The sequence below is a fragment of the Lycium barbarum genome, chromosome 11 (assembly GCF_019175385.1).
Source record: "Lycium barbarum isolate Lr01 chromosome 11, ASM1917538v2, whole genome shotgun sequence".
In the NCBI taxonomy this organism is placed as follows: Eukaryota; Viridiplantae; Streptophyta; class Magnoliopsida; order Solanales; family Solanaceae; genus Lycium; species Lycium barbarum.
Genome location: NC_083347.1, coordinates 120184599 through 120193976, shown reverse-complemented (window position 1 = coordinate 120193976; position 9378 = coordinate 120184599). Strand labels below are relative to the sequence as shown.

The 9378-nt window shown below is 35.3% G+C and overlaps 1 non-coding gene across 1 annotated transcript; it reads right to left on the bottom strand.

The window, feature by feature from the left end:
• Positions 1–7168: 7168 nt before the first annotated feature.
• On the bottom strand, positions 7169–7242 carry TRNAR-CCU (transfer RNA arginine (anticodon CCU)). Its single transcript has one exon. It is a non-coding gene; the product is annotated as a tRNA-Arg (tRNA).
• Between the last annotated feature and the right edge of the window lie 2136 nt (positions 7243–9378).

Below are 9378 nucleotides of genomic sequence, written 5' to 3'. Positions count from 1 at the left end.
AATCCAATTTTAAATGGCCGCTAGTCACGCATTTTGAACCCAATAAAATAATAAATTAAAAAGCGTAAAAGTGACAAAAGAAGGAATTGATTGGCCAAACACTTGTTTTTAGTTACTCGTATTTTATTATTGGTTTGCTCGTGTAGAAAAAACATACTTTTAGTTAGTGGACTAATTGAATTGTCCAATTTCTGTCGTCTATCCCCAAAGATTTAGCAGAATCACTTCGTTAATTTGCATATAATCATTTATAGATATTTCTATGAAGTGGGATTATTACTAAATTATAGTTAATTAATATTTACTTTTGGCATTAGTTTAACATTTATAATTTGACCATACTATATTTATGTGATTTGGCGTGTTCTTTTCCTTCTTCCACTTCGTCTATCCCCACACAAAAGTCAAAACCCTTCTAATTATCTTTTATAATCTTAGTTTCTTGGTTTATTAATTAAACTAGAAATGCATAGGGACCACTATTTTCCTCCAATTTGCACTTAGTAAGCAGGAAATTTTGGGAGAGATAATCACTCCCGTTAAACAAATAAATAAAATATAAAGAAGAAGAGTTTTTAAAAGAAAAAATCAAAATCATAAAGAAAAAAAGATATAGAATGATCTCTATATAAACATAGAATCGCAGCGAGTCATTGCGCCAATTCACTATACAAATTTATACTGATTTCTTTTGTTATCCTTCTTTAATGGATGCCTTTATCAAACATTTTTCCTGTCACAGCGCTATCCTGATAGGGCATGATGGGCACCCGACCCCTTACTCAGAGCCGAGCGAACCCGCTGGTTCTCGTTATGTTCATAATCTCACTGGACTCTTAAGTCACGAAATGAAATGCATAATGAAAGCCTTTCAAAAACATTCCTTTCATCTTTCTCAACTCAAGTAAAATCTGTAATCATATGAAATTTGTAACATAATACATAATGATACATCGGCTTGCAGAGCCGCTTGCAAGACTGACATGCTATATACGTGACTCTGTCTGCAAAGTCTCTAACATAAATCAATATACCATAACATAGATACTCTGACTCGGCAACACTCCGGAAGGAAATGGAGCTTGCCAATCCAGTTGGAACATCTTCTAACAATATCCTCTACTCATCTGTATACACCTGCGTGGCATGAAACGCAGCGTCCACAAGAAGAGACGTCAGTGCGAGCAATGTACTGAATATGTAAGGCATGAATAGTAACATAGTAAGGGATGTAAAGTATAAATAATAACAGAATGGAAATATAGAGCATATCGTATGATAAAAGAGTAACCTGTACATATGAATGCCTTTTGGCGGTACCATGCATGCTTAGTGCCGTGGAACGTGCAGCCCGATCCACATATATACATATATACATATATCCATAGTAATACTTTCGTTGAAAAACATTTCTTTTTCATATATATATAAAATAGAACATATCATATTGCCGAGGCGTCGACTCTGATCCATTTAACCACATATATCCCGCGTCCGGGCATCCCGCATCCGGGATGATATTAACCGATGTGGGATTCGCCTAAGGAAAGCCTTACACTCACCCCCCCCCCCCTCCGTCCTTTGGGGACTCAGCGTCCTTGCTGAGGTTTGCCCCACCACCGGCTTTGATACTAACTGATCAGGTGGTTACATATACATGTATCATTTACATATCCCAGCGTCTATAGCGCTCTGGCCCTTTTTCCCATATTCCCCGTATACCTATACATATACATATATCATATAAGCAGCATGCAGGAGAGCCCAAGGAAAGCTATAAATCTATCGGAGTGACGTAAGGTCGGTAACCTCCGATTACATTATGGAATAATCATCATCGCTTTGTCTCACCTTGAAGGAACGATTATTATAAGGTGAGACTATCAACGGAGAATCACATCAAGAGGAAACATAGAATAAGGTCATAAATCTCGTAAGGCGTCCATTCATATACCTTGAAGTCTTTGGAAAATAGTGTCATTATCAAGGAATAAAACTGAGGATCAAGAAATAGCTCAATATTCTCATATTCGTATTGAATCCACAGCTTGAGACTTTCAAACATGAAATCGTTCTCATCATAATCATCATAGGCATATTCTAATCTTTGACATCATCGTTGTCATTACTAAAACATGTCCGTCGTTGTAGTCATAAAAGCTTACAAAATCATAAACCTTTATTTTGGAAAAATACAGACATTTTGGAAAACATTTACGGGTTATCATGAAGGAAATCATGCCTTGGAATCATAGACTTTTAACTTTTGATAACAAGGAAGATATGAAAACATTTATAAAATCATAACGTAGGAATCATGCCTTTGAAAGAAAAGGACAAGCCTTAACATACCTGTTCGACCTCCTATTAGCTACACTTATTCATCCAAGCTCGCAAGTCTACATTTAAGAGGAGTTATACTAACGTTAGACTCTTTATTGCACACTTGTTCCCGGTTTCAAATCAGACTATTCTATATTCTGCCGAAAATCAGGCAGCATCTCCCCTGTTTATATGCCTAGCCCAAAATTACAATTCAGCAACCAATCAACAACAAAAACAATACCAACATCACAACACTATTATTCATACCAATATATTCCATAAACATCCCACACGATGTTTTTCAACATACAACAACAATATGCACTTCCTTTCGTCCCAATCGAGGAGTATAATCTCATCAACACACTAACAACATTAGATACCATCTTTACACATATAAATCAGCCCAGCCACACGGCCACAACATGCTCAAAACAGCCCATAAACACAACAACTACAACACAACACTTTGTGACCTTTCCTCCATACTTATTCCCACTTTTAAAGCTTGCTAGACCTTCAAATAAATTCAACATAAGAGATAGGATGAATAACATACCTTACACTTGAAGAAACTCAGCCACAACAACTTTCAACACCAAACTTAAGTAGAAGTAAGAACAATCACCTTTCGTGGGCTAGTTTGGTGTAATCTTGTTAAATTCTTGATTTATCGGACTATAATGTTTGGGGGAGGTGTGGAGAAATTTCTAGGACTCTTTGGAATGTTGTTTGGCTGAAAAAACGGGGTTGAGGGGGTATTTATACCCCTCCTAGGTCGGTTTCACCGACTTTCTCAAGTGGGGCCCGCGGGGCCATTTGGCAGCTTAGAGTCCTGATATTAAAATGACCATATCTTTTGATTCCGATGTTGTGTGAGGGCCCACGACCTACGGTTGGAAAGCTCTTTCAATTATCTACAACTTTCATTCTTGGGATTTTTCCAAATTCTAAACTTATAATAGCGTTTTGGCCTCTCCAATGCAGGTCATCCGAAAACGTATCTTTAAATCATCCTTTTGGAAGGCTTAAGCCCATATTTGGCTTAAGGGTCCTTCTTAAGATTTGATCAACTTTCCATGTACTACTTGTATCACTTTTCATATGTCCTTTACAAAATCCCGATATGTGGGGCCCACCTTAACTTATGGTTACGAGGGCTATCATCGAGTAATCGTGTTAACTGATTTACTCCATACACTCTCCAAATGTCATATATATATATATATATATATATATATATATATATATATATATATTCTTATGTTCAGATATTATAATCTTCATCCCTAGTCCTGGTATAACTCTGCTCTCCCCTGAGCTCATACTAAGTCGTCCACATTCTTGATAACGCGAAATTTTTCAAGGTGTAACATTTCCTTAGCTTAAGTCATCAACAGACTCTCGAACTTGTCTGTAAAATTCATTTAGACCCTCCAACTGAGACTCCTACCAGTTAAACCCTCTAAGACCACTTTTACTGTGCCACTTGGACACAATTTGTTGACGTGGCACAGTGCCTGAAATAATTTCAATTTTTTTAGCTTAAAAATATGTGACTATAAATAAATAATCAAAAAAAAAAATTAACTAAAAAGGTAAGGTCATCTTCACAGTTGGCCCACCCACCACCAATCCACCATCCTTGCCTTTGCTGCCACCGTCGCCCCCCTCCTCCAACCTTGTATTCCTTTAGTTTTTTATTTTTGGGTTATCTTTGTTAAACATATGATACAATAATTTTCATTAAAATGTAGACGAGCAAGATTCCGGCGAGAAACTATAGTGAGACCGCCATTGCCACGACTATCTCCCCAGATCATCACCATCTCCGCAACGAGGAGAACACGCCCACGACCAGATCTTTTCTCTCTTTTGCCTTAAAAAAAGAATATAGCAAGAACAACAATGGATTAAAACTGAGAAATCAACGAAATGGACTTGTTAGAAGATCTGAAATGGACAACTCCAAACATGTGATTTTCTTTTTATTTAATGCTTTCGTCGGAAAAAAGCCGGAGAAGCATCAACACGGCAGAAAGGAGGGAGAGGGGTGAGCAACGTGATTGTTTAATGGTTGCTCCGGTGAAGCTGCTCGACGGGGAAACAGAACAGTGAAAGAGAAGAAGAAGGGAGGTGTGGGGGTGGGGGGGGGGGGCACTGTTTGCGGAAGAAAGAGACCAAATTTATTTATTTTTTGTAATTTTTAGTTTTTTAATTAAAATTCACGTGTCTCCGTTTTATTGATTGTTTTGGCGTGTGAATGCACGCACTTTTTATGTTTGGTTGTACATTAGTTTTGTGTCTAAGTGGCACAGTAAAAATGGTCTTGGAGGGTTCAACTGATAGGAGTCTTAATTGGAGGGTCTAAATGAATTTTATGGACAAATTCGAGGGTCTGTCAATGATTTAAGCCTTTTCCCTTCATCTTCCTTCTTGTTACTCTCATTTCTTCATTGCAAATTCATGCAAGAAACATTCAATTCTTCAACAAAATTCCGAGCAATAACAACAACAACAACAATAATGAAAAGGAGACACAAGTAGCCATTTCCAACAAAGAACAAAAATCAAATTTCATGCCTCAAAATGATACTCCCTCCGGATAAAAAAAAGAGTCCATTTAGCCTTTTTTTCTTGGATAAAAAAAAAAGTCCACTTAGCAAATCAAGAAAGAATTAACCTTGTTTTTCCATATTTATCCATATTAAGTGTTATATGATCAAATCCCAATGCTTATTTAATTAGGGGTAGTTTAGTCAAATTACCTATTTTTGTCTAGAAGTTAGTATTTTCTTAAGAGATGTGCAAATGACTAAGTGAACTCTTTTTTTTATCCGGAGTAATGATTATGGCCTATATGGTCATGAGTCTAGTCAGCTTCCTCCTTCCACCACCACCACTACAACCAATAATATTCCCAATAACAAATACAAACAACATCAAGAACGAGCAGTACTACAACGATGGTAGTACTAACAATAAAAACATCAACAATAATGAGGAGTACTACAATAGTGACAGTATCAACAACAAGAACAACAACGAGAAGTACTATAATGGTGGCCGTACTAACATCAACAACAACCATAAACAGTACTCCAATGGTGGCAGTACTAACAACAAAGACAACAACAAGGTGAAGTACTATAATGGTAGTCATACTTACAACAACAACAACAACAACAACAATAACAACGAATAATACCATAAGAATGGCAATACTGAGGACGACAACAACAACAACAAAAGTCAGCAACAAGGCTTAATTTGGAATAAAAACCCCACCACCGCATACCCAACAAACACAAACAATTACTATAACAAGAATGGTGGCAACAATTACTATTACAACAATCAAGAAGTGAGCAACCCCACAAACTATAATCACTACAATGGTAACATGGTGCAGCAACAGCAGGGCACAAGTGACACAAGGTTCTTGGAAAATGCCCAGTACTTTTATGATGTCAACACTGAGAAATATGTAAATTCAAGAGAATTCACAACAAGTAACAATGAATTCAATAACAAGTTTGTGGAGAACAATCAAAATTATGAAGAGGAGTTCCAATTAGATGATGAGGAAATGCCTTGAACTTTTGTCAACAGTGATGAAAGAAAAAGTTGAATGAGCAAAAATATCCTTTAAGTTCAAACCATAATTGGCTTTTTTTTTTTGGTCTTAAATTTTTATTTTTAAATCATGTTTTATTAGAGGAAATGTCAACTAAATTAACAGATGTATTTATGGGTTTATCTCTTGCTTTTCGTAGTTATTTCGATCAAATACGATTGAGATATAGCTGATGGTTTTGTAGTTTTTATTTGCTAAAATGAACAATAAAGAAAGCAACTATTTCCACCAACATTTCTTTTAACCAACACCAACATTCTTTTAACACTGGAACACCACCATATGCTACAATTTCAATCATATAAAAGTAACAATAATATTTAAGAGTTGATGGAGAGAGTTAATCGATATTTGTGTTGGTAGAGGTAGTAAACAGGTGGTAGTAAATACCTCATAAAATTAATTGAGGTGCGCGCAAGCTGGCTTGAACACCACACTAATATACTTATAGATTTTTCGTTGGACTTTATTAGCCGTGAATGGCGGGTTAATTGTCATCAGAATCCTTTCTAACCTTTCAATATGTTTACGACAACACCCCTTTGCGTGCTTCAAGCTTCTTACAACTTTTGACTGTCTTTTTAACTCCTTTAATTTAACTCTTGCATGCCCTTCTGACACTTTTTTTTTTTTTTTTCTATTTTCAAATTATTGACACCGAGTCTTTTTACAATTTTTTAAAAAACTAAATGTGAGCCGGGGTTTGGTTTTCGGTGGGGGGGGGGGGGGTTGGTAAGCTCCAACCCACCCCATTGTCATTTCTAGTTTCCAGTCGTGTCAATTTCGATCCAAATTTAGCTACGCTCAGTCCAATCATGTTTGGCTCGATGGGGCAGGGCAGGTTAAATATGCAGGGCGTGGGCGTGGAGTTACAATCTTTTTTAAAACTAAATGTGGGGCGGGTTGAATTTTGGAGGTTAAGCTCCAATACGCCCCATTGTCACTCCTACTCGTCTAAATTGCAATCCAATTTTAGCTAAGCTCAGTTCAATTTAAGTTTTGCTCAATTCGACTCGACTTTATCAAAACTTGATAAAAGTTTAGCTTGATCAAACTTGACTTCGATCGATTTAACATTTTGTCTAAGTAAAATTATTTTTTGTTAGATTAGATTAAAATAAAAAGTAATCAAACAAATAGGACAAAGGCTGCATCTTTAAACAAATACACTGCAAAACTGGAACTTAAACACTAATTAAAGTAGAACGCGCCAGGTAGGGGTCGAACCCTACGACTTTCTGCTTAGGAAACAGACGCTCTATCCACTGAGCTACAGGCGCTTGTTTATTGTAGTTGTTCTGAAACGTTAATAAATTATATTCTCCATTTCAAAATAAATGAATTTTTAAAGTTAATTAAAGAATAATTTGTCTATACTATTCTTTTTCTTCTTCCCAAACTTTTTCTTAAAATAAGAGATAGTCAATGTTGGGATTTTTGGAAGACCCATTAAAGAGAAGATGTAATTTTGAGAAAATTAATTAATACTCCCTCCGTTCACTTTTACTTGTCCACTCTTGACTATACACATCCCTTAAAAAATAATAAATGAAGTGCATAATTTACCAATGTACCCATATTAATTGGTGCATATTTTTATTGGATTAGAAAAATGATTTGAAGTGAGTATTTAATACTATGGGTAAAACATGAAGAAGAAAAAAAATTGTCTTGTCTTGATATGCTAAAAGTGACAACTAAAAGTGAAAATCTATTTTTAGAATACTGGATAAGTAAAACTGAACGGAGGGAGTACTTCTTTTGTCTCAATTTATGTAGCACCCTTTCTTTTTTATTATGTCCCGAAACAATGTCCCCTTTATATAATTAGAAACAATTTAATTTTAAAATTTTCCTTTTTTCCCTTAATGAAATGATTTATAGTTACACAAATGTCCAAAGTTTATTTTAGATCAAAAATTTTAAAAGTCTTTCTTAAACTTTGTGTCAAGTTAAACGGTACCACATAAATTGAGACGGGGGATACACTTTGGACTTTGAAAATTTTCATTCATTTTAGACTTCAAAAGAAATTCATTTATATTGAAACGGAAGGAGTATTAGTTAAGGATGATAAGAAACTTTTAGGCTAAATATCTACATAACCACTTAAACTTGGAGAGTTTGTAAGATAACCTAATAAATTTAAGAAGTTACCAGTTAGACAGTTGATCTTGTTCTTGGTGTGTCTTTTAAACACAAGTTACTGACGTGGTAAATTGTGTGTCTCAAAATCAGTTTTCAACGCGTCAGGGTATCTTGTTTTTACTTTTATTCTCATTTTATTTATATATGCAAAAGCCTAAAAAGTCCAATCATCTTCTCCAACGAACACTTGATTTTGAATTTGTAAAATAAACTAACAAATTAGTAAAGAGTTACCCTCTCAAGATCTATGTCCAACATTGCCACCATCTCAAAGTTTCTACAACTTTATCAATTCTAAAATCTCATTAGACCCACTGATACCAATGGACCTATTGTTCTAATTTTCCTTAAATTGTTCTATGAAATGGAAAGAACCTAAGACATAAATTTGGTTATGATTGGGGAAAAAATATCATCAGTTGGACCATAATTAATTCCACCCCATAAATCTTGATTTATATGGTCTTGTGAAGCATGAGAAACTGAAAGGTATTGTTTTAGTTGCACCGAATTACATTTGTCATTCAACAATTGGTTCACTTGAGAAAGTTTATTGCACTTATTTGATCTTACTAGTTTTTCGGATACTAATTAGTACAAACATTTTGAAAATATTGTTGTCAATCTGTATTCGGAAAATAATCTAAAAGAGAATCTGAAAAGAGAAGAAAAATCTAAAACAGAATCTGAAAAGAAAGCAAAATAAATTCGAGCCTAGTGAATTCACAGTGTTTCCTTAAGAAAATTATTCCCCTCAAGTATCCGAAGTTATGGAATATATCCTCCCAGGATAGAACGAATTAACTCACCAGCGTAGCGGTACCTCAAACCCCGGTGAACGGTGAACTCACTCGACGATAACAAATCACACAAGAATTTTAATGATGTGCCAGAAGAAGAAGAGAGGAGAAATCAGAAAATTCGTAAGGAATATCTAAAGGACTGAACATATTTATATAGCCATTGGTCTGGTTTAGTGAAAAGGTGCAACTCAAAAGTTGCAACTTTTCAGTTTAGTTGCATCTTTTCAGAAATATTTCCCATTCAACTTAACTAAAACTCAACAATCCCCCACATGAATGGGGAATGGCTATAAGAAAAAAGAATGCACGGACGAGTGTGTGATTTACAAGCAAGGATTAATTGCATCTGGATAAGTAGGTTTCCCTTTGAACTTTCCGTAGTGAACATATGTCGGATATACTCGGTCAATCGGTAGATTTGATATCTTTTAACCGTCGAGCTTTGGCTTATACCTAGACAACCAC